Source organism: Bidens hawaiensis, unplaced genomic scaffold (assembly GCF_021521415.1).
Source record: "Bidens hawaiensis isolate Kalapana, Puna unplaced genomic scaffold, B.hawaiensis_p1.1 tig00038691_1, whole genome shotgun sequence".
In the NCBI taxonomy this organism is placed as follows: domain Eukaryota; kingdom Viridiplantae; phylum Streptophyta; class Magnoliopsida; order Asterales; family Asteraceae; genus Bidens; species Bidens hawaiensis.
The window spans coordinates 36,165-62,283 of record NW_027496809.1 but is presented as its reverse complement, the minus strand read 5'-3'; the positions used below and the strand labels follow the sequence as shown (position 1 = coordinate 62,283).

The 26,119-nt window shown below is 38.9% G+C and overlaps 2 pseudogenes across 2 annotated transcripts; both read left to right on the top strand.

Annotated features, from left to right (window-relative positions):
• Nucleotides 1-13,731: 13,731 nt before the first annotated feature.
• Nucleotides 13,732-16,214, top strand: LOC143590614 (uncharacterized; annotated as a pseudogene). Its single transcript, XR_013145502.1, has 4 exons — nucleotides 13,732-13,855; nucleotides 13,938-14,398; nucleotides 14,853-15,453; nucleotides 15,755-16,214. The product of XR_013145502.1 is annotated as an uncharacterized LOC143590614 (transcript).
• Nucleotides 16,215-17,080: 866 nt separating this feature from the next.
• Nucleotides 17,081-25,853, top strand: LOC143590610 (uncharacterized; annotated as a pseudogene). Its single transcript, XR_013145500.1, has 4 exons — nucleotides 17,081-17,149; nucleotides 17,237-17,694; nucleotides 24,051-24,651; nucleotides 25,360-25,853. The product of XR_013145500.1 is annotated as an uncharacterized LOC143590610 (transcript).
• The last annotated feature ends 266 nt before the right edge of the window (nucleotides 25,854-26,119 follow it).

Genomic DNA, 26,119 nt, shown 5'->3' with positions numbered 1-26,119 from the left:
GAGTTCCCTTGATATACCGAAGAATCCTTTTGACAGCTTGAAAGTGATCAACGGTTGGTGCATGCAAAAACTGAGAAATCTGATTAACCACATAAGAAATGTCCGGTCTTGTGATTGTCAAATATTGTAAGGCACCAACAAGAGACCGGAAGTAAGTGGGATCCGGGAATGGATCACCATCAGAACGAAAACTCTCATGTGGGGCAAGAGGAGTGGCTATTGGTTTCGAATGTAGAAGCTCGGCTCGTTTCAAGATATCAGTTGCATATTTGGACTGAGTGAGAAATATCCCCGAATCAGTGTAGGCCACCTCAAGACCAAGAAAATAACCAAGATCACCCAAGTCTTTTGTTGCAAACTCATCATTGAGTCGAGATGCAAAGGACGCAATATTAGATTCATTGTTTCCGGTGAGAATGAGATCGTCGACGTACACCAGAAGATACATGATGCAACCATTATATTGATAAATAAATAGAAAGGTATCGGCACGACTACAAGTAAACCCGTAGGAAACCAAAAACGAACTTAACCTTTGAAACCATGCTCGGGGAGCCTGCTTGAGCCCATAAAGAGCTTTAGATAGTTTGCAAACATGATTTGGGAATTTAGAATCAATGAATCCCGGCGGTTGATCCATGAAGACAACTTCGTTTAAGCTTCCATTTAAGAAAGTGTTTATGACATCAAGTTGGTGTAACTTCCAACCATTTAAAACGGCAAGAGACAAGACAATACGAACAGTGGAGGCTTTGACAACAAGGCTAAAGGTGTGAGAGAAATCGAGTGTCACACCCCCGTCTAGAGCCTAGGACTGCGACCCAACAGTTGTTATCGTAGTTGTAAATAAATCAGAGTTGTGTTAATTTGCGGAAGACTTATAAAACTTTAAGGATCAAAAGTGTAACTTTTATATATACAATCAAAAGACGGGATTATAACACCCTGCTTAAGTTACAAAATATTTATGTGTTTAATATTTACAAACCACCATGTTTATATATTAAGTTACAAAAGAAATCCGAGCCATCAGATATATCAATAGCACTTCGATACTCCAAGTTGTTCACATGCAAAATGTAATAAAATACGTCAGCAACGAATGCTGGTGAACACGCTGACGCAAAATACTTTCTTTTACTTTATTACCCCTCGAGACTACGCCTGCCTCGGCCCAACATGGCTTAGGAATAACAAAGTCAAATAACACATTATCAACTAGAGCCTCTACACTAGGTCACCTCACAAACACCGCAGCGTTTGACTTAATTAAGTACCCGTAAATATACACAACGGTCGTACTCCCTGCAGGAGAGCGTCCTACGACCAAGGGTGGTCCGATCATGCCCATACATCGCATAGTACCACCTATGTAAGGATCCAGACATTTGTATACCACAGCCTGAGGGCTAGGTTCATACCCATAGTTATAACGGTTTTAGGAACACATAGTTCCTTGTAAACAATTTCATATAACAAGTTTGACTCATTTGAAAACAAGTTTAAAAGTTTGGGGGCGTATTCACCTTGTCTCTTTAGGATCGGCTTCACTCACCGTCAAAGGGTCTTTCCCTTTCTTTATCTCGCACCTATAGTACGAGTATAAATATTTGTTAGTCGGATACACGATCCGGCTTAACACCTTTAGTCTTATATCTCAATCCTCGATTGAACCTTTAGTTCAATTCTTATTTACTTGAAAACCTCTTGTTTAAAAGTAAATTATAAACCTTTAGTTTATATAAAAACCCGACGTTTCTTTTTCTCCAAGAAACGTAATCTTTTCTTTTATTATTTAAGAATACTCATTATTCATTAAATAATATTTTCATAACAAAGAATATATATACATATATACTTACACACATATATATGTAAACCATACTATTCAATAATCAAACTTTCATTCGTTTCTTTGTTATGTTTTCTTTTCTTTTCTTTTATCGAGGTATCGAGTATATCCTCGACTTAAGGCCAAAGCCTTGAATATAATCTTAAATTATATTGAATGTGTTATTACGCCTAACCTTTGTGGCGTATAGAAATACTAGGGACTCGAGCAGCACTCCGAAGCCGCTTTATTTCTCGATCGTCAAACGTTAAGCTTCAACTCTCGTCGTCACGATTATTGAGACTCATTGCCATTTCAACAAACACCTTCTTGGGTGGAGGGTAGTACAAACTCTAAGGAAACGTCGGTTACAAAACGAAAGATTCAAGGCACGCTTATCGAGGAAACGAGGCACGAATATCGAGGTATTCTAGAGAGAGACTAGAGAGATGTGAGAGCTGATTTGGTTGTGGGAAATGAACTGCCCATGGCTGCTATTTATAGGCGATTTTTGGAACCCCATCGCGGTACGCGATGGGTCCTTGAGCAGATCTATCGCGTACCGCGATATAGGTCTGCTGACGCGCATCATAGGATTGCCACGTGGCGACACGTGGCAGGCACCACTCCACGTGGCGACACGTGGAAGCACCTAGTGCAACCGTGTGCCACGTGGCACACGTGTCACAAATTGTCAGACATCCCATCGCGGTACGCGATGGGAGTCTCTTCTGACTCATCGCGTAGCGCGATGGGTCAGGAAACCAGAATTTTCATTTTTAACCCTCAAATTTGGATTTTGGCAATTTTGGTTCCTAGACTTTGAAAAATTGATACTTTGAACTCGAAATTTTTACGGTGTTACATCCTCCCCACCTTGAAACAAATCTCGTCCTCGAGATTGCTTTACAAGAATAGTTGGGGGTATTTCTTTCTCATTTCTGATTCGAGTTCCTAAGTATATTCGGGCCCTCTACGCGAGTCCTATTTAACTTTCACAATTTTCAAAGTTCTTCTTTTCAATTTCTTTGTTTTCGAATCTTCAATTTTGATTGGACGTTCAATAAATTTTAAGTTCTCGTTAATTTCAACGTCTTTTAATGGCATAGCCAAAGATTCATCAGTCAAACACTTACGCAGATTCGAAACATAGAATACATTATGTATTCCTTGCATTTCCTCGGGCAATCGCAAACGGTATGCAACATTGCCGATTCGTTCGAGTACCTCAAAAGGTCCAAGGAATCGAGGACTCAATTTTCCTTTCTTACCGAAGCGAACAACGCCTTTCCAAGGCGAGACATTCAACAGAACCTTGCCACCGACATTAAATTCTAATGGCTTACGACGAACAGCGACGTAGCTCTTTTGGCGATCACACGCTGTCTTAAGTCGTTCTAGAATTTGAAGAATTTTGTCGGTTGTTTCTTGGACAATCTCGGGTCCAGACAATTGATTATCTCTGGTTTCAGACCAACACACGGGCGTCCTACACTTCGACCATATAATGCCTCGAATGGTGCGGTTTGAATACTTGCGTGATAACAATTGTTATACGAGAATTCCATTAGGGGTAAGTGGTCATCCCAACTTCCACCTAAGTCGATCACACAAGCGCGGAGCATATCTTCCAACGTTTGAATCGTTCTTTCGCTTTGCCCATCGGTTTGTGGATGATAGGCAAAGCTAAGGTTTAACTTTATGCCGAGAGCTTGTTGGAAGCTTTTCCAAAAATGAGACGTAAAACGACTGTCTCGATCAGATATTATAGACAGCGGTACTCCATGCAAAGCGGCAATGGTGTTTACATAAATACGCGCTAGTCTATCCATTGAGTACGACTCATTGATGGGTATGAAGTGTGCAGACTTCGTTAATCGATCCATAATTACCCATATTGCATTATGTTGTCGAGTCGTCTTCGGGAGTTTGGTAATGAAGTCCATAGTGATTAACTCCCACTTCCAAACGGGAAGTTCGGGTTGCTGAAGCAACCCCGAAGGCTTTTGGTGTTCAGCCTTAACTTTTAAACAAGTTAAACATTTCGTAAGATGCGAAGCGGCATCCCTTTTCATCCCATTCCACCAATAATTTGCTTTAAGATTGTGATACATCTTATCGCTTCCGGGATGCATCATATACTTAGACTTGTGAGCTTCGCTCAAAATTTTCTCATGCAAACCTCCAACGATTGGTACCCAAATCCGGTTTCCCATTCTGAGGATACCATCATTACCTTTGACTAACAAGTCAATGGTGTCATTACGCTTTTCGTCAAAGATTTGGTTTTCATTAATAGCTTGAGTTTGAGCTAACTTGATTTGCTCGATAAAATCAATTTGGAGCTCTAAACGCAACGCTCGAACTCTTTTTGGTTTCTCGTGTTCTTTACGACTTAAGGCATCGGCTATAACGTTAGCCTTGCCTTCATGATAAACAATCTCGCAATCATAGTCGTTGAGCGTTTCCATCCATCGCCGTTAGCGCATGTTGAGCTCTTTTTGATCAAATATATGTTTCAAGCTCTTATGATCAGTGTACACGGTGAATCTTACTCCATAGAGATAGTGCCTCCATATCTTAAGCGCAAAGATTATGGCACCTAACTCTAGATCGTGAGTCGTGTAGTTCTTTTCGTGTACTTTGAGTTGACGAGAGGCGTAAGCGATTACTTTCTTTCGTTGCATAAGTACGCATCATAAACCCTAGTGAGATACGTCACTAAATACCACAAAATCCTCAGTACCTTCTGGCAAAGCCACGATAGGTGCTTGAGTGAACTTTGTTTAAGTATATCGAATGATTCTTGTTGTTTCGTTCCCCATTCATATTTGATGTTCTTACGAGTCAAAGAAGTTAGAGGATTGGCGATTCGAGAAAATATCTCAATGAACCTACGGTAGTAGCCGGCCAAACCTAAGAAACTTCGGATCTCGGTTGGCGACTTCGGGACCTCCCACTTAGAGATAGCTTCAATCTTAGCAGGGTCCACTTGAATACCGTTAACATTAATGACGTGACCAATAAATTGCACCTCGTGCAACCAGAACTCGCATTTCGAGAACTTGGCGTACAACTTTTCGGTTCTAAGAATTTCAAGCAATGTTCGGAGGTGGACTTCATGATCAGCCTTTGACTTAGAATAAATAAGTATGTCGTCGATGAAGACGATAACAAATTTATCCAAGTAAGGCTTACAGATTCGATTCATCATGTCCATGAACGCAGCTGGAGCATTAGTAAGTCCAAACGGCATAACCGTGAACTCATAATGTCCATACCTTGTTCGAAAAGCAGTCTTTGGAATGTCTTCGGATTGAACCTTGAGTTGGTGATAGCCAGAACGAAGATCGATTTTAGAAAAATAGCTAGCACCTTGAAGTTGGTCGAAAAGATCATCGATACGAGGGAGTGGATATCGATTTTTGATTGTAACTTTGTTTAATGCACGATAATCGATACACATTCACATGGAACCATCATTCTTCTTGACGAATAGAATTGGCGCTCCCCAAGGTGAAGAACTCGGTCGAATAAAACCTTTCTCCAAAAGTTCATCGAGCTGTTTCTTCAACTCCTTCATTTCAGTCGGCGCTAAACGATACGGAGCTTTGGCGATCGGAGCAGTACCAGGAATAAGATCAATCCTAAACTCTACTTCACGATTGGGAGGGATTCCGGGAAGTTCATCAGGAAAGACGTCAGAAAAGTCAGAAACGATAGGAACGTCTTTGATTTCTTTTGGCTTTGATTCTTCAGTGACGTAGGCCATGAATGCGAGGCATCCTTGGTTTAAACATTTGTTAGCTCTAATCATAGAGATTATGCTAACTTGGCCAGCGTCTTTGTCCCCTTCAATTCGAATTGTTCGTTTATCGGGGGTTTGAAGTTCAATGGTTTTTCTATTGCAGATGATACGTGCATGGTTATTGGATAACCAATCCATACCACGTACAATATCAAAACCAGCCAAACTCATGGGTAACAAGCAAATAGGCAGAATATAACCAGCTAGAAGTATTTTTCCGTTTTCAAGGGCTTCGGAGATCTTAATGATTTCTCCACTAGCAGTCTCGACGCTTAGAGTTTTATTTAATTTTATTAATGGTTCGTTTAATAGACTACATAAATTATAATCTATAAAACTTAAATTCACACCCGAATCAAATAAAATCCTAGCATAGGTGTCGTTGACTAGAAACGTACCGGTTATGGTTTCCGGCACATCAGCGGCCCTTTTTGTGTCGAGTACGAAGACTCGAGCGTTTCCTTTCTTGTTTTGGCCACTTCCACCCGCACCACCAGCAACAGGTTTGTTCTTTGGGCACTCAAAACTCAAATGACCCATTTCCTTGCAGTTAAAGCAAGTCATTTTCTTTTTCCAACAATTAGCAGCATCACGTCCCGTACGATTACAAGACTCACAAACTTTAGGAGACGGGGCGAAATTACATCGGCCCTTGTGGTATCTCCTACAAATATTGCATGGCGTAGAGTTGTTTCGATTTACACCTTCGCCTCTAAAGTTGGAACTTCCTCAAGTCTTTTCTTGAGAAGCTGTTGGTGTCACCTTCTTGTCCTCTTCCTTATTGCGGACCATGCCGCCCATCAAATAACCGGCCAACTTCATAGTAGAGTCAGCGTCTTGAGGTAGGTGAGACCTCACCATGTCGCGGAATTCCCGCGGTAATCCCCATATATATCTAGTGACTTTGCTGGAATCAGGGTTAACCAGCTGGGGAACAAGGCGACAGTACTCAAGAAATTTGGTATTGTATTCACGGAGGTTTGTCCCTACAACCTTATGGTTAAGGAACTTTGTTTGGATCTGATCAGTCTCGTGCATGGGACAAAATTTTCCCATCACCATGGCCTTAAACTCATCCTACGTCAGGCCGTACATGTTGTCTCTTCCCTTACTCATCAACAGCGCATTCCACCACTCGTGCGCTTCACCCTTGAACATGAGGGCGGAGTACTGAATTTTCTCCTCCTCTGAACACTTGCTTGTGATAACAAGAGTTTCCATCTCCTCGAGCCATCTCACGGTTGTAATGGCTCCTTTGTCACCATGGAACTCCTTCGGTCCATAGTACTTAAAATCTTTGAACGTACACCCACTAACTTTCAACCTCTTAAACTTTTGCCTAACACCTTCGTCAGCATTAGACCCATGATCGGTCTCTTCATCACGGAATGTTTTAGGACGAGATTTAATAGATTTCGATGGATGAACGGAAGGGTTAACAGTTTGGTAATGTCTAGATTGTCGAGAGTGAGATCTAAACGCGGATTCTTCCCTAACAGCGTCTTTAATCATCTTTTGGATTCTATTCATGTATTTCTCAGGAATTTCTTCCTCTCGCTCGTTCTCAAGGACTTTCCCCTTATCTCTCATTTCTTTTTCTTTTCGAGCGTTATTGTTGTTGTTACTTTGTTCAGACATATTTTTCTTTTTCTTTTTAATTTGGTCTGAAATTTTAACAACATTTCTTATATTAAACACACGTTTTATTTCATATATACATATCACAAAAGGATATGTATATTTCATAATACATACATATATATATATATATATATATATATATATATATATATATATATATATATATATATATATATATATATATATATATCGTTTCCACGATATATATAGTTCGTCCTATAATTACATAAGAACGTTTCATACGTTCTTTATTTATACACCTCACATACAAAACTATTTTACACACATAGCTTCTCATTACATTCCACCATCTTCAATTCTTCAAAAAATTCTTCACAACCTTCGATATTTTGTTGCACTTTCGAAGGAGTGTTTCTCCAACTTTCTTCTTTTTCTTTTCTTCCTCATCTACCTTCTTCCTCCAATCGTCGGTTTCTCGTAAAGCGCGGTCTAAATGTTCTTCATACGATTGAGGGACTATATTGGGGTATCCATACTGCGGAGGTGGGTCACGGTAACCCAGAGTCACCATTTCATAATGATTCCTCGGTTCTGGATACGGAACATAGTCCATATCGGATGAAAGGTAGAGGTAGGTCTTGGCAGCTTGATTCTGCTCTCGGATCTCGTCGGCTTGCTCTTGAATTGATGGAATTTCTCCTTGGAATGGTGGGAAGCTTGACGAAGCTTGATTCCTCAATTTTTCAAGATGCTGGACGTATGGATCCACAGAGCCATAGCTTGCGTTTTGGGAAGTGAGTGATCCTTCCATTGGACTTGTTATTTCGTTGAAATTCTCAGGATGCTCTTCTTCCGGTTCTTCTTCAGACTCTTCCTCAATTTCTTCTTCTTCTTCGGGATCTTCCTCCTCTTCTGGTTCCTCTTCCTCTTCCGGTTCCTCCTCTTCTGGTTCATCTTCCTCCATGGGTTGTGTGGTTTCATCGTTTATTGTGATCTTCTGGAAAGTCTCAGTGGGGATCATTATTCTCATCTTTGGTCTACGGGACGGTCCTTCACCGTTGTTTGGTTGGGAACTAACTTCATTGATGGTAGAACTTCCAGCATGCCACTCTTGTTGTTCAGAGAGATACTTCATCCACTCGGAGGATGGTTGAGAGTTTGTAGGTATCCGGCTGGATAGCATTGTGGTATTTCCGTGGGTTGGTAAGTCGGAACTTCAAAAGGTTGATACATTGGTAGGGTTGGTGGATGATAGCTTGAGTGTCTTGGTGGCTCAATTCCTTGTTTTGGTGGATTGTCGGGAACATCTATTGGGTAGTGTCGACTTCCGGGGTAGTACATAGGTTTGGTCAAGTCGTGTTCCACATCTTGGTTGAAGTATGCTTCATAATAACCTTCGCTCATGTTGTCTTCAGGATAAGGTTTAGCAATTCCGGCTTCCTTTGCCTTGCGTATAAATTCTTCAATATGACCTTTGAATGACATCTAATATTTTGGGTGGTTTAGAATGTAGAGTGGGAAAGAAAGGTTACCAGCCTATCTTATCCCTAAAACATATAAACAATTATTTCCTAAACTTGGGTCGAAGCTTGGGTATTGTTTTATGATACCCAATTCGCTAAGATCGATGGCTCTGATACCAACATGTCACACCCCCGTCTAGGGCCTAGGAGTGCGACCCAACAGTTGGTATCGTAGTTGTAAATAAATCAGAGTTGTGTTAATTTGCGGAAAACTTATAAAACTTTAAGGATCAAAAGTGTAACTTTTATATATACAATCAAAAGACGGGATTATAACACCCTGCTTAAGTTACAAAATATTTATGTGTTTAATATTTACAAACCACCATGTTTATATATTAAGTTACAAAAGAAATCCGAGCCATCAGATATATCAATAGCACTTCGATACTCCAAGTTGTTCACCTGCAAAATGTAATAAAATACATCAGCAACGAATGCTGGTGAACACGCTGACGCAAAATACTTTCTTTTACTTTATTACCCCTCGAGACTACGCCTGCCTCGGCCCAACATGGCTTAGGAATAACAAAGTCAAATAACACATTATCAACTAGAGCCTCTACACTAGGTCACCTCACAAGCACCGCAACGTTTGACTTAAATAAGTACCCGTAAATATACACAACGGTCGTACTCCCTGCAGGAGAGCGTCCTACGAACAAGGGTGGTGCGATCATGCCCATACATCGCATAGTACCACCTATGTAAGGATCCAGACATTTGTATACCACAGCCTGAGGGCTAGGTTCATACCCATAGTTATAACGGTTTTAGGAACACATAGTTCCTTGTAAACAATTTCATATAACAAGTTTGACTTATTTGGAAACAAGTTTAAAAGTTTAGGGGCGTATTCACCTTGTCTCTTTAGGATCGGCTTCACTCACCGTCCAAGGGTCTTTCCCTTTCTTTATCTCGCACCTATAGTACGAGTATAAATATTTGTTAGTCGGATACACGATCCGGCTTAACACCTTTAGTCTTATATCTCAATCCTCGATTGAACCTTTAGTTCAATTCTTATTTACTTGAAAACCTCTTATTTAAAAGTAAATTATAAACCTTTAGTTTATATAAAAACCCGACGTTTCTTCTTCTCCAAGAAACGTAATCTTTTCTTTTATTATTTAAGAATACTCTTTATTCATTAAATAATATTTCCATAACAAAGAATATATATACATATATACTTACACACATATATATGTAAATCATACTATTCAATAATCAAACTTTCATTCGTTTCTTTGTTATGTTTTCTTTTCTTTTCTTTTATCGAGGTATCGAGTATATCCTCGACTTAAGGCCAAAGCCTTGAATATAATCTTAAATTATATTGAATTTGTTATTACGCCTAACCTTTGTGGCGTATAGAAATACTAGGGACTCGAGCAGCACTCAGACGCCGCTTAATTTCTCAACCGTCAAACGTCAAGCTTCAACACTCATCGTCACGATTATTGAGACTCATTGCCATTTCAACAAACACCTTCTTGGGTGGAGGGTAGTACAAACTCTAAGGAAACGTCGGTTATACAACGAAAGATTCAAGGCACGCTTATCGAGGAAACGAGGCACGAATATCGAGGTATTCTAGAGAGAGACTAGAGAGATGTGAGAGATGATTTGGTTGTGGGAAATGAACTGCCCATGGCTGCTATTTATAGGCGATTTTTGGAACCCCATCGCGGTAGGCGATGGGTCCTTGAGCAGACATATCGCGTAGCGATATAAGTCTGCTAACGCACATCATAGGCTTGCCACGTGGCGACACGTGGCAGGCACCGCTCCACGTGGCGACACGTGGCAGCAGTCTTGCCACGTGGTGACACGTGGCAGCACCTAGTGCCACCGTGTGCCACGTGGCACAAATTGTTAGACATCCCATCGTGGTACGCGATGGGAGTCGCTTCTGACTCATCGCGTAGCGCGATGGGTCAGGAAACCAGAATTTTCATTTTTAACCCTCCAGTTTGGATTTTGGCAATTTTGGTTCCTAGACTTTGGAAAGTTGATACTTTGAACTCGAAATTTTTACGGTGCTACATCGAGCCCCGGTACCTGAGTGAAACCCTGAGCGACAAGGCGCGCTTTGTAACGTTCAACGGAGCCATCCGCACGATATTTAACACGATACACCGATTTTGAACCAACCACATTAGTGGATTTTGGTCGTGGAACAAGTGTCCAGGTTTGATTACAATGAAATGCAAGAAGTTCCTCATTCATGGCGTGTAGCCATTGTCTTTGGCCGCTGTTTTGACACCACGAGGTTCAGATATGGCAGCCAAAGCAATGTGAAGTGGGTGATTGGAGAGTGATGCAAAGTCCGTAAAATATTTTGGTTTGAAAATTCCTGATTTGGAGCGAGTATTCATAGGGAGGTTGGGGGCACGAGTTTGGAGCTGATCAGATGGTGTCGAGGGATTGGGGTCTGTGGGTTCATGAGTGGAAGTAGGATTGGGCTGAGGTGACGTAACAGGGTTTGGTTGGGCTGGGGTTATAGGAGGAGGTGGTATTGGGCTTGGAGTGGACATTGGGCTTGGAGTAATGGGCTGAGGGGATTGAGGGTAGATTTGTGGGTCATTTTGGTTGCAATTTGAGGGAGGATGTTCACATAGGCTACATGGCCCAGTATGGGTGATAGCTTTTGGCCCAGTAGAGTTAGTAGGTGTGTTGGAGTTGGCAGGGGAGTTTGGTGAAGCATTGGCTTCAGTTGAGGGAGTTGTAGGTGAGACAATAATTGGGAAGTCGTCGAGGAACGTGGTAATGTCATTTTTGGATGTGGCGTTTGCATCAATCACACCCGTAAATATAAATACGAGATGATGAAGGATAATGTAACACTCACACCCGTAAATGGGAAAACGGTTTCATTGAAACGCGCGTGCCTTGTAATATAAATACGAGATGATGAAGGATCGAGACACCGATAACCTTTATACTGCGAGCTATAACCAATGAAAATTCACGGTAAACTTCTCGGAGCAAGCTTGTGTTTTGAGTAGTCTCGTAAGTATGGAAACACTTGACACTCAAAAACCCGAAAATTTGCATATTGCGGCGTATGATCAAATAAAATCTGAAACGGTGATTTGCTTTCCAATAAGGGGGTGGGAAGCCGATTTATAATGTAAGTGGCCGATTGAAAGGCTTCCACCCAAAATTGAGCCGGAACATGAGCATTGAAAAGCATAGCAAGGCCCGTTTCCACAATATGCCGATGTTTCCTTTCCGCACGCCCATTTTGTTGAGGCGTGTAAGGACACGAAAACCGATGAAGAGTGCCATTATCTTCAAAGATTTGACGAACCGTGTGATTAGTAAATTCGGTGCCACCATCACTTTGGAAAACTTTTATTTTTCGCCTGCATTGTGTTTGAACAAGATTGATGAAGGTTGAGAGAACTGCATAAAAACCCATTTTTGCCTTTAACGGATAGAACCATGTGAACCTGGAAAAATCGTCAATGAAGACAACATAATATAAATAGCCATCTCTTGACCCAATGTGATAAAGAAGGTTTTGAAAGGCGAAAATATGAAGCATGTGATTCTTCCAAACTAGGTAATTGGTTGGGGGTGAGTTTTATAGTAACAAGATGGAGAAGAGTACTCATGGCCGGAGAGTGACTCTGAGCTGGCGGAGGAGGAAGATTGATCGGCCATGGATAAAAGATGAAGGGAGGACGGTAGAGAAGGGTAGCGAGAGAGGACCGATGTTAGGCTGATACCATGTAAAGTAAACAACCTCAATGATCTTGAGGGATTGTATTAATAAAAATATATACTGGAGTTTACACAAATCACTCATAAGATCAAGGGGAGTCAATCAAATACAAGGAAATATAATCCTACCATAACTAACAGAATATTAACTAATTATATGTTTATAGAGCTGCTGCACGAGCAGCTTCTTATTTAATCTTTACCATTTGTTTTTACTTTTAATATTGAGGGGTGCTACAAAATTTTAAGTACATTTATTTTGTTCTAGTGATAAAAGTTATAGTTTTTCTTTTATTTATTTATTTATATCATGTTGCCGTTTGTGTCGTCAATTCGTTGCTTAGGCCGACTTAGTTTTAGCTCTTGTCGTTGCAGTCGAAGCTCCTATCATCAAACCTAGCCGTTGTCTGGCCACAGTCAAGACGCCGCTGATCTTCTTAGGTCTTACAACCATCGAGTTTTTGCTCTACGTGATAGCCAATTGTGTATCTTCACAAGCTTTGCGCTTCTGTCTGCGTGTCCGATTTCCTACCACTTTGACTGCGGAGAAATATTAGAGAATATATTATTAGATTTTTTGTATTATAGTGTTACCACAATTAGGAGATTGTATTTGATTATGTTTTATTGTATTTATCTCTCTTGTACTTATATATATATAGCTAATAAATAATGCGTTATACCTTACGGTAATGTATTATTGATCAACTATATATAGAAGTACAAGAGAGATAAATACAAGAACACATTATCAAATAAAATATTCTAATTATAATTACACTATAATACTAAAACTCTAATAATATATTTTTATAATATAATCGGTTTGAGCCTAGAGGTGGGAACTTAAATATAATACTATCACTTTTTATAAGCGGGTCATATATATGTGTCATCATATACGGGTTAAACAAGTTGCACTTGTTTAAATACATTTTTAATCATGTCATCTACATATCAACTTATTTATGATCCACACACGATTATCTCAAACACTAATCAATTTTGTATCAAGTCATATCATATTAAGAAGTGATGTCTTAAGTTTGCTACATCTATCAACTCACTTTTCAATTTATCATTATACATTCTGTTAATAATGTAACAATATTATTATATGTCAAGGATAAGTGCCATCTATGAGCTGAGGTAGGCACACACTTTGACAATTTACACTTCTCAAATCTTTTAAACGACAAGTCTTGTTTATTAATAAGAAAGAAACATTACTATACATTCCAAATCTAGAGACATTACAAGTCTCCATTGGAAAACAAACCTACCATTTACATGGCACCCAATTGCCTCTACTTCTCCATACTAGTTTGGTTGTTCCTCCTTCTCCAAACCTCAGCTAAGGTACCTGTTTTGTCTCACTTTAAGGATTCTACTGTTTTAACAATAGTAGCCATCATTTTAATCATTTGTGCAATGTTTGTAGTCATCCGATTGGACAAATCACGGTGGAGATTTACATAACCGTAGATATGCGTATGGTGAAACAAAGATCAGTCCTGAAACCGTGGCTAGCCTTAGGCTGAAATGGAAGTTTGTAGCGGGAAAAGATATAACTGCGACTCCAGCAATGTACAAAAACACCATCTATTTCTTTAGTTGGAATGGGAACATATACGCGCTTGATGCATCAAACGGGTCAGTCATATGGCAACACAATATAGGACAGTTAACCGGGCTTAACTCAACTACTGGACTTGTACCAGGAGTTAACTGGACCTTGTCAAGATCAACCCCTACTATTGCTCGTGATCTTTTAATCGTTGGGATTTACGGGCCAGCTTATATTTTGGGGCTTAACCTTAGTGACGGTGAGCTTGTCTGGTCTACACAACTTGATCCACATTATGCGGCTCTTATCACCATGTCGGGAACTTATTATAAAAGGTATGTTTGTTCGTATATATTCGTCCGTCCATTTGAATCATTTAGTTATCTTACAAAAAAATAGTTTGTAAAAGATAACAAAATTTTCTGGTTTAGTTTTCTTAGAATGTGCAAAGTTGACAAATTTGCTTCCGATGGCCCAAAAGAAAGTAAACTGTTGACCATTGATTGCAATATGCGAATGAATAATTGTATACGCTTTGAATTTAAAACTACAAAATGTCAAATATAAAGGCTGGTTTTGACATTTGTTTAGTAATTATATCCAATATATTTATTCACATATATATAGCTATAACCAAACCATAAAATCAGTTATCAAGAAAATCATAGAACGTACTATAAACTGATCTAACATTTTATTTCGGTCATAATTTGATCATTTGGACTTTCATGCCCACCTTGCTATTAGAATAAGTCACATATAAGATGATGATTCTATATTTGTATGCAGTGCATTCTATGTAGGAACATCTTCAGCCGAAGAAAGCTCAAGCTTTGAAGCATGTTGTACCTTTAGAGGCAGTTTTTTCAAGTTAAATGCTTCAGACGGTAAAATCTTGTGGCAAACCTACATGCTACCAGATAACAAGGGTAGCAAACATGAATACTCCGGTGCGGGCATATGGGGCAGCAGCCCGTCAATCGATATTCACCGGAATGAGGTCTACATCGCCACTGGAAACTTGTATTCCGCCCCATTAAATGTCACACAATGCCAAGAAGCACAAAACAACCAAACAAAACCAACCGAAGAAGATAAGTGCTTCGAGCCTGATAACCATTCCAATTCTATTCTAGCACTAGATTTGGACTCGGGACATATCAACTGGTATAGACAGTTAGGTGGTTATGACGTTTGGTTTTTTGCTTGTAATAATCTTTCCACGCCTGGGTGTCCGCCTGGTCCTAATCCAGATGCAGATTTTGCTCAAGCACCAATGATATTAACCGTTAACGACCATGGTAAAAAGCTTGACATTGTAGCTACGGTACAAAAAAGCGGTATTGCTTGGGCTTTGGATCACAACAATGGTAGCATTGTTTGGTCTACGGTAACACTTTTATTCACAAATTACAAAAATGTAAAAATCCAAGACGTTTCAAAAGTTTGTGACATAAGTTTCTGGTGCAATGCCCTTATTGAAGGTCACTTATTATAGAACAGTCACATATTAAGTAACATTTTCAAAATGAAAAAAAATATGAACAGAGTAGTTTGATGATTTTTATTTTATTTTATGTAGACAGTAGAAACATTTGTATGTAAAAAGTAATAGTTTTGAAAAATATGAACCATTATGAGTGTCTATTGGTATGTATATAGATGTTGAGCCTGTGCAATGATTAGTGTAGGAAGCTGGACCTGGAGGTGCAGGCGGAGGAGGTACATGGGGTTCGGCGACGGATGGAAAGACAGTCTACACAAACATTGCCAACAGTAGGAAGCAATTTTACATTGAAGCCGTCAAATATCACAACAACTAGCGGCGGATGGGTGTCAATGGATGCCGCCACTGGGAATGTCTTGTGGTCAACGGGAAATCCTAGTAACGCGACCGCAAGTGGCCCTGTGAGTTTAGCCAATGGTGTTCTGTTTGCTGGCTCAACCAACGGAACTGGACCTATCTATGCTATGAGTGTAGCCACCGGTAAAATTTTATGGTCATATAACACAGGAGCCACCGTGTACGGTGGCATGTCTATAAGCAATGGTTGTGTGTATGTTGGCAACGGTTATAAGTCTAGTTTTGGAGTATTTTTCCCTACTTATACTCCTGGAGATACAGTATTCGCCTTTTGCATTCCCCGGTAATTGACGACAACATATTAGGCTTATTAGTATGAGCCTACGGGCTTAGTTAGGTTGCTGGGGTTCCTTGTGAACTCTATATATTGTAACCTAACTGAGCCCGTGGGCTCATACTAATAAGCCTAATTTCCAATAATCATCATTCAATGTTTCAACTATTATATATTATATTGTATCTAAATGATGAACGGATATGATCCGATTTCTACTCTGGCAGTACAACTGATTTTGTTATTGTACGAACGACAAATGTGTTCTCAAGAAGTTGCGAAATTTGATTTAAGTAAACGTGTTTTACAAGGCGAGGCTTCACGATTTTTTCTTTTATGCATTCTTTCTCTTTGTTTCTTATCAATTCGTTTTAAGTTGTCATTGTATTGTATCATATAGTGGAAGTTGGAATTGAGCATAATTAACCTAATTAGTTGAATATGTGTGTTATAAACATGGTAAACATGTTGAACTCATTTAGCCACGTTTTTAATCATGTCATTGATGTGTGAGTCGTTTATAATCCACACCTGTTTATCCTAATTACTAAGTTGTTTAATATTATGTTAGATTATATTATATAATTGAGTCATGCTATATATATATATATATATATTGCTACTTGCTAGCTTGTCAACTTAGTTTTTTTCCCTCTTATCATTATTCTCTTAATTTTGTAACACTATTAAATATTAAGGATCAATCATCAATACCATCTGTGAGTTGAGGTAGGTACACACTTAACACTTATCTTAAAGATTTTAAAACAATAAAAACTTGTTTAATAAGAAAGAAGCATCACTTAAATTCCAAATCTGTATAAAGTTTCATTCAAAAGACATTACAAGTCTCCTTTGGGAAGCAAACCTACCATTTACATGGCACCCAATTGCCTCTACTTCTCAATCCTGTTTTGCCTATTCTTCATTATACAAACCTCAGCTAAGGTATGTGTTTTGATCTCATTTTAAAGACTATAAACAACAAAGTCCAAATTTTAAACTATTGTAATTTCATTTGTTTAATGTTTGTAGCGTTCTGACTGGACGAATCATGGTGGAGATCTACACAACCGTAGATACGCGTATCATGAAACAAAGATCAATCCTGAAACCGTGGCTAACCTTAGGCTGAAGTGGAAGTTTGTAGCCGGGAAAGATATAACCGCAACTCCAGCAATATATAAAAACACCATCTATTTCCCGAGTTGGAATGGGAACATATACGCGCTTAATGCATCGGACGGGTCGGTCATATGGCAACGCAATATAGGACAGTTAACCGGGCTTAACTCAATAGTACTTATACAGGGAGTTAACTGGACTTTGTCAAGAGCAACCCCTACTGTTGCTCATGATCTTTTGATCGTTGGGGTTTACGGGCCGGCTTATATTCTAGGGCTTAACATTAGTAACGGTGAGCTCGTCTGGTCTACACAACTTGATCCGCATTATGCGGCTCTTGTCACCATGTCGGGAACTTATCATAAAAGGTATGCATCTTTCTTGTTGGTTCGTGTTGATCGATTTGTTTTTCTTATAAATAATTAATAAGAAATATTAAATTTTTTATAGTTTAGTTTATTTTTCTTGGAATGTGCAAAGTTGACAAAGCAAAGAGATTAATAGAAAGTAAACTGTTGACTACTGATTGCAATTTATACGAGTTGAATTTAAAAACAACATACAATTAAAGTCAAACACAATAATAATCTGAGTTTAATAATTTATACAATCAATTATTTTATTCTATTTTTCCTATAAAAAATTAACCAATCAGTTAACCATACGTATCCTTTGGATACCTGTGGTCAAATACTCGAATTCAAGCTAAATTTAACTAATAATCCAATATATACTTTGAATCAAATAAAATGATAGTAATTCATTAAATTTATTAAAAGAAAACTAAGCAACAACTGATATGTTATCTAGAAAACTGGACTTTCTTCGACAAATTGTTCCTTACAATTTCTTCGGTGAAAGTCAACACTAACGGATATTTTGGTGAAGAGCCGCCGGTATATCGCTTATGGGTTACTCTTTTTGATGATTACCGGCTATTGTATTTTTTTTCCCAACAAACAACAGATGGAATTTTCCCCGGCTTACTACTAATTACCGACATATGGGCTATCGGTAATCCGTTGGTAACTCAAGAATTTGAAATACTTCATAACTAGAATAAAAAAAATAAATTAGAGTTTATATCCTGAAATCCTTCATATCAATTTGATTTAATTTAGAAGTGTTCCATTGGTGATCCGTGGATATTTTCTGACGGTACATTCCGACGACTTGCCATCAATTGATGAAAGCCCGGTTTTCTTTTTGCGTTATTAATAGCAATATATAACAAAACTTTCCGACGTATAACATATAACAAAACTTTCCGACGTATATAATAAAAATATTGGTTTTTATATCGTTTAAGTTAATTATTTTTTTTAATTTGATAAACAATTGGTTTTGGTTTTTAATGGTTCGTTAATTCGTTTATAGCAATGATGGTTTGATGAATTCGGTTAACCATGAGTTAGCCGTTGACTTTGGATGTCAATGTTTGGATTCAAGCTAATTTCAACTAATAAAAATCCAATACATCTTGAATCAAATAAAGTATAAGTCGATGGTATAAGAACTTGGATAATAAAGAACAGATGAGGCCAAGAACACTTTTTGTTTTATTGATAGTAGTGAATTGTATACATTAAACAAGACTCACAATCATCTTAAAATAGGAAAAAGTACTAACGTAAACAAGCTAACAAACAGGACCTACCAACTGGCATCTAGATTTATTCATCCAAAAGATAACGACTACTTATTCAAATAATAAATTCAAATACTGGAAACATTCAAACTACTTTATCCAGACTTCATGTGCACTTGACCAACCCAGCATGCTTCTCATGTGACCAACTTATCTTGCATGGGAGAGTTTGGATCACTTTCATCACCTGCCCTTGATTTAAACTACTGGACCCCTATTAGATGTCTCATACTCACAACCTTTTCTTTAGGTAAAGCCTTAGTTAAGAGATCAGCCAACTGCTCATGAGTATGACAATACTCAAGGTTCACTTGCTCTTGGACAACCATCTCCCTTATGAAATGATGCTTCAACTCAATATGTTTAGTCCTGCTGTGCATGATAGGGTTTTTCGAGAGATTAATAGCCGACTTACTATCACAGAAGATTGTAGTAGCATGATGTTGTTTCAAGTTCAGATCTTAAAAAAGTCTTCTTAACCAAATGACTTGGCAGGTTGCTCTTGTTGCAGAGATATACTCTTCCTCGGTACTAGACAATGCCACGGTACTTTGCTTTTTAGAACTCTAGGTTATAGCACCATTACCTAGAGTGAACAGGTTTGCAGACATACTCTTCCGGTCATAATTCCTGCCCAATCGTTATCCGAGTACCCAACCAGCTTACTTTCAGCATCTCTTTTATACCATATACCCAGCTGAGTGGTCCCAGCTAAGTATCTTAATACTTTTCTTGTTGCACCAAGATGGTTTTTTGATGGAGCCTGCATAAAATGAGATAGGACCCCAACTGAATAGGCCAAATCTGGCCTGGTGTGAGTGAGGTAAATCAACCCACCAACAAGACTACGATAATCAGTTTCATTCACCTTTAGCTCGCCATCATCCATTATAAACTTTTCATACGGGCTCATGGGAACAACTTCAGTGTTACACCCTTTCATGCCAAATTTGTTCAGCAAATTGAGTGCATACTTTTCTTGATTAATGAATACACCTTGAGTGGTTTGCTTGAAGGCCTAATAAATACTGTAGAAGGCCCAAATCTGTCATCTCAAATACTTCTTTCATCCCATGCTTAAAATATGTAATCATATGATCACAAGAGCTTACACAGATAATGTCATCTACGCATAAACAAACATAGATTACATTATTAGTGACAGTTTTAACATACAAAGTAGGCTCATTAGGATTTCTTTCAAACCCATATTCTGTAAAATAACCATCACTTTTACCATACCAGGCACGGGGGGCCTGTTTTAGACCATATAGTGCCTTCTTTAGCTTGTAAACTTTATCTTCTGACCCTCCAATCTCATACCCTTCTGGCTGCTCTACATAGATATCCTCAATTAAGTCTCCATTAGGAAGGCTGACTTAACATCGAGTTGGTGTATAGGCCACCCTCTTTGTGCTGCAACTGCAAGAACCACTCTAATTGTTTCAAACCTTGCCAATGGTGCAAATGTCTCTTCAAAGTCTATCCCTTTTTGCTGAGAATACCCTTTGGCCACCAATCTGGCTTTGTGTTTGAGCACCTTCCCATCTGGACCCAGTTTAGTCTTAAAAAGCCATTTAAGACCAACAACATTATTACCATGTGGAAGTGTCACCAACTCCCATGTGTTGTTTCTTTCTATAGCTGCTAGTTCACATGCCATAGCCTCTTTTGAGCAGCTTCACCAAAGTGAGTAGGATCTGCAATACTTAAAGCAAAGTGAAGATTATGATAATCATAAGTCCAACTCTTCATTTCTTGAGTATTAGCATACAGATCATTAATACTTCGGTCTTTCATAGGCATGGAGGAAGAGCTCGAGCTTGATGCTTGATCTAAGACACTTACCGAACCAGATGACATATAGGAATAGGTGATTTTGGTTCATCATTAAGACTTGGTGATGCATCAAGAATAGGGTCAGAGACATCAGAAGATGATGTAGAGGGTACCTCACTTTGACTAACTGGAAATGGGTCCACATAAAGCCTATCATAGGCTTCTTGATCATTCTTGTAACTTCCACGCCAGTCCCATGTGGCATCTTCAATAATAGTTACATCTCTCCGGGATCTTGTTTCAAACTTTCTAATTGTATCCGGATTAAACAGCCTATAACCATTGCCTTGAGCCGAATAGCCAATGAAAACCATCTTTTGTGATCTGTTGTCAAGTTTTCTTCTTCCTTGAGCATATACATGCCCATACCCAATGCAACCAAATACTCTCAGATGAGAGACATCTGGTTTTACACCAGTCCACACATGAATTGCAGTTTTGTCTTCAACTGCAGTTGTAGGGGATCTGTTCAAAATATAGACTGAGGTAGCCACCGCCTCAGTCCATAGGTAGTTTGGCAAATGTTTATGTTTTAACATACTCCTCGTCATCCCCATAATTATTCTGTTTTTCCGCTCCACTACACCATTTAGTTGGGGTGTATGAGGAGTGGTCAACTCTCTTCTAATCCCGGATCCTTCACAAAAACTGTTGAATTCGTTTGAACAGAATTCCCCTCCTCTGTCTGTACGGAAGACCTTAATCACATGTTCACTTTGTTTTTCAACTAATGCTTTAAGCACTTTAAATCTTGCAAATGCATTAGACTTGTTTACAAGAAAATATACCCAACACATGCGTGATAGATCATCAATAAAAAGAAGATAGTAAAGGCTGTGACCAAGACTTGGTACCTGCATAGGGCCACAAAAATCTGCATGGATGAGTTCAAGCTTCGTTGTAGCTTTGTATGAATGTGAATAGAAGGACTGCCTTGTTTGAACAGAATTCCCCTCCTCTGTCTGTACGGAAGACCTTAATCACATGTTCACTTTGTTTTTCAACTAATGCTTTAAGCACTTTAAATCTTGCAAATGCATTAGACTTGTTTACAAGAAAATATACCCAACACATGCGTGATAGATCATCAATAAAAAGAAGATAGTAAAGGCTGTGACCAAGACTTGGTACCTGCATAGGGCCACAAAAATCTGCATGGATGAGTTCAAGCTTCGTTGTAGCTTTGTATGAATGTGAATAGAAGGACTGCCTTGTTTGTTTGCCAAGTATGCAGCCTTCACGTGTTCCTGAGCCTTTTATTGAGGGTAAGCCACTCACCATGCGATGCACATAGAGAGATTGAAAACTAGTAAAGTTCAGGTGAGCATATCTTAGATGCCACAAGTGTGAGCTTGTAGTGGGGTAGAGGAGCAAGCCTCTGCCTCTGTAGCTTTATGGAGAAACATGTTATTGGTTGACACTATAATCTTCATGAGATCTACTCCGTTGTTCTTGATGATACATTTTCCATATTCAAATAGAAGAGAATAACCTTTTTTCATGAGTTGACCAACACTCAAAAGGTTATACTCCAAAGAAGGAACATAATAAACATCACTGAGCAGCTTATGCGTGCTAGAACCCGTGTTGATTCGAACCGTCCCCATTCCTTCAACATTCAATTTCTTTTTATTTCCCAACTGGACTTCCAAATTGAACTTTTCATTGAGACTAGTAAAACTTTATTTAGAACCGGTCATGTGATTGGAACATCCCGAATCTATAAACCATAAATTGTTTGTTTTACTTACTTCATGTGTGAATGCCATAAACAAGTGTTGCTCTTCACTTCCTCCTTCTTTATCTGCCACTTGTGTAGCTACATTCACATGTACATCTTCACTGTACCAGCATTCTTTTGCTACATGCCCATACTTCTTGCAGACATAACATTAAGGAACCTTACTTCTGTCAAGTCCTCGTCCACGACCACGGCCCCTATGCATTTCACGTCCTCTTCCTCTTGGACTACTTGAAAATGTTGGCCGATTGCTTTCTTGAATCACCTGTAGAGCGTGTTCTTCATTCTTCTCCACCTTTTCATTGAGTCTACTGTTTAGTCTTTCTTCTTGGGATTGAAGGGAGCCCGTTAGCTTTACTGGTGAGAGACGAGACAAATCAAAAGAGACTTCAATAGATGGAACAATGAAGTCAAATCTGGGTGTCAAACTTCGAAGGATCTTTTCAACAATTACTTGATCCGCCGCTTCTTCACCATAAGATCTCTTTTGGCTCACAATAGCCATCACACGAGAAAAGTAATCACCTACCGGTTCACCTTCTCGCATGGTTAAGTTTTCGAACTCACGTCTCAACCCCTGCAACTTGACAGCCTTCACTTGGTTATCACCTTGGAATTCCATTTTTAGAATTTCCCAACTCTCCTTTGCTGAATTTGCTGATGCAATCCTTGAAAATAGTTGATCATGTACAGCCTGTTGAATCAAGGCCATAGCATGAGCATCTTTTTTCTTAAGATTTCTTAGCTTTCCTACATCTTTCTCAATTTCATCGACTCCATTCTCCACAAACTCCCACAAGTCTCTAGATCTCAATATAGTTTTCAAACGAATGCTCCAGTGGTCGTAGCCTTCACCCTTGAACACCGGGATCAGAGTGGGGTCAGTGGGCAGATTACTAGTTTGCTCGGCCATTAGGAAGGACAAGGAAACAAGAGTTATGAAATAGAGAGTGATTGAGCACAAGGCTCTGATACCACTGATGGTCTAAGAACTTGGATAATAAAGAACAAATGAGGCCAAGAACACTTTTTATTTTATAGATAGTAGTGAATTGCATACATTCAACAAGACTCACAATCACCTTAAATAGGAAAAAGTACTAACGTAAACAAGCTAACAAATAGGACCTACCAACTGACATCTAGACTTATTCATCCAAAAGATAAGGACTACTTATTCAAATAATAATTCAAATACCGGAAACATTCAAACTACTTTATCCAGACTTCATGTGCACTTGACCAACCCAGCATGCTTCTCACGTGACCAACTTATCTTGCATGGGAGAGTTTGGATCACTTTCATCATAAGTAATCCTTTTAAAATATGGTTTTAATGTATATTAATTTGGTTATTTATACAAATATAATCATAACATAACCATAAAAATTGATTATGAGAATATCATTACTGAATCATCGATTTCTAAGTAGTTTCGGTTATTCTGGTTATATTGGATAAGAATGATATAGAAATAGAATGTTTATGTATACAGAGCATTCTATGCGGGAACATCTTCAGCCGAAGAAGGCTCAAGCATTGAAGCATGTTGTACATTTAGAGGCAGTTTTTTCAAGTTAAATGCTTCAAATGGTAAAATCTTGTGGCAAACCTACATGTTACCAGATAACAACGGTAGCAAACAAGAATACTCCGGTGCGGCCATATGGGGCAGCAGCCCGTCAATCGATGTTCACCGGAATGAGGTCTACATCGCCACTGGAAACTTGTATTCTGCCCCATTAAATGTCACACAATGCCAAGAAGCACAAAACAACCAAACAACACCAACCGAAGAAGATAAGTGCATAGAGCCCGATAACCATTCCAATTCTGTTCTAGCACTCGATTTGGACTCGGGACACATCAACTGGTATAGACAGTTAGGGGGCTATGACGTCTGGTGTTTTGCTTGTAGAAATCTTTCCACACCCGGGTGTCCGCCCGGCCCTAATCCAGATGCAGATTTTGGAGAAGCACCAATGATTTTAACCGTTAAGGACCATGGTAAAAAGCATGACATTGTGGCCTTGGTACAAAAGAGCGGTAGTGCTTGGGCTCTGGATCGGGACAATGGTAGCGTTGTTTGGTCTACGGTAACATTTCTTTCACTAAATTTCAATTAGATAAATTAACTACAAAAATAATGATGCTTTGAGCATTAGCGACGGGAGAAAAACCCTTCATATCTGCTACTAACTTTGCAACGCTTGTGATATTAGCGACAGCTAAAAATTCCGTCACAAAAGTTTGCCATCAATTGCTTTATCCTTACTTTGCGACAGAATAAAACGGTCGAAAAGATTTTTTTCACAAATATGTTAAAGGTGTTATTCACCAATTAGGCGGCTACTCGATCTTTCAGTCATTAACATATATGTCACAAACTTAGTTTAATAAAAATGTTGCAAAGATTAGAGAAAAGTATATGACATAGCGTTCTTGTAGCTAATCCATCGCAAATGACTGCGGTGGATCCAACAGTCACCAAACCAAATACATAGTTTGGCAACAAAACTTTACATGTTGTGCTAATTTATTTAAATTAATGTGCAAACTGGAAAAATAAAGTTTAAAAGTTGAAAAAATGTGAGTTGCCATGTATATATATTTTCACCAAATGGCCTACTGTATGTCGGTATTAAGGTGTGTAAAATGTTCTCTCCTAAGAAAGTTGAAGGTTCAAATTTCTTTGATGGACTGATGTAGATCTAGGAGTATTATATATATTTACATACCATGCATAAGTATGTATCAGTGTATGTATACATGCGTGCTGAATCCTTAAAATGGTTATTGTATAGGAAGCGGGACCCGGAGGTCCAGGAGGAGGAGGTACATGGGGTTCAGCGAAGGATGAAAAGGCGGTTTACACAAACATTGCCAATAGTTTGCGAAGTAATTTTACACTGAAGCCGTCAAATATCACAACAACTAGTGGTGGATGGGTGTTGATGGATGCCGCAACTGGGAATATCTTGTGGTCTACAGGAAATCCTGGTAACGTGAGTGCAAGTGGCCCCGTGAGTTTAGCCAACGGTGTTGTGTTTGCTGGCTCAACTAATGCGACCGGGCCTATTTATGCCATGAGTGCGGCAACTGGAAAAATTTTATGGTCGTATGACACGGGAGCCACCGTGTACGGTGGCATGTCTATAAGCAATGGTTGTGTGTATGTTGGCAATGGTTACAAAATCAATCTTGGAGCTTCTGTTCCTATATTACTCCTGGAGTTACACTTTTCGCCTTTTGCATTCCCCAGTAACCCACAACAACACCATCATCATTCAATGTTTCAACTGTTATCTATCTATCTATCTATCTATCTATCTATATATATATATATATATATATATATATATATATATATATATATATATATATATATATATAACTATCTATATAATTGTCTACCACAAAATCCTACGTGTCGCTCTCACATCGCTCCCCACCTCTTTTAAAGCTACCAGATTGCTTGATTTATAAATAGAGAGCTCTCATTGATTTAGCCCGGTTTTAACCCGTTTAAGCTTTACACGGGTCATAACATCTTCAAATACATAC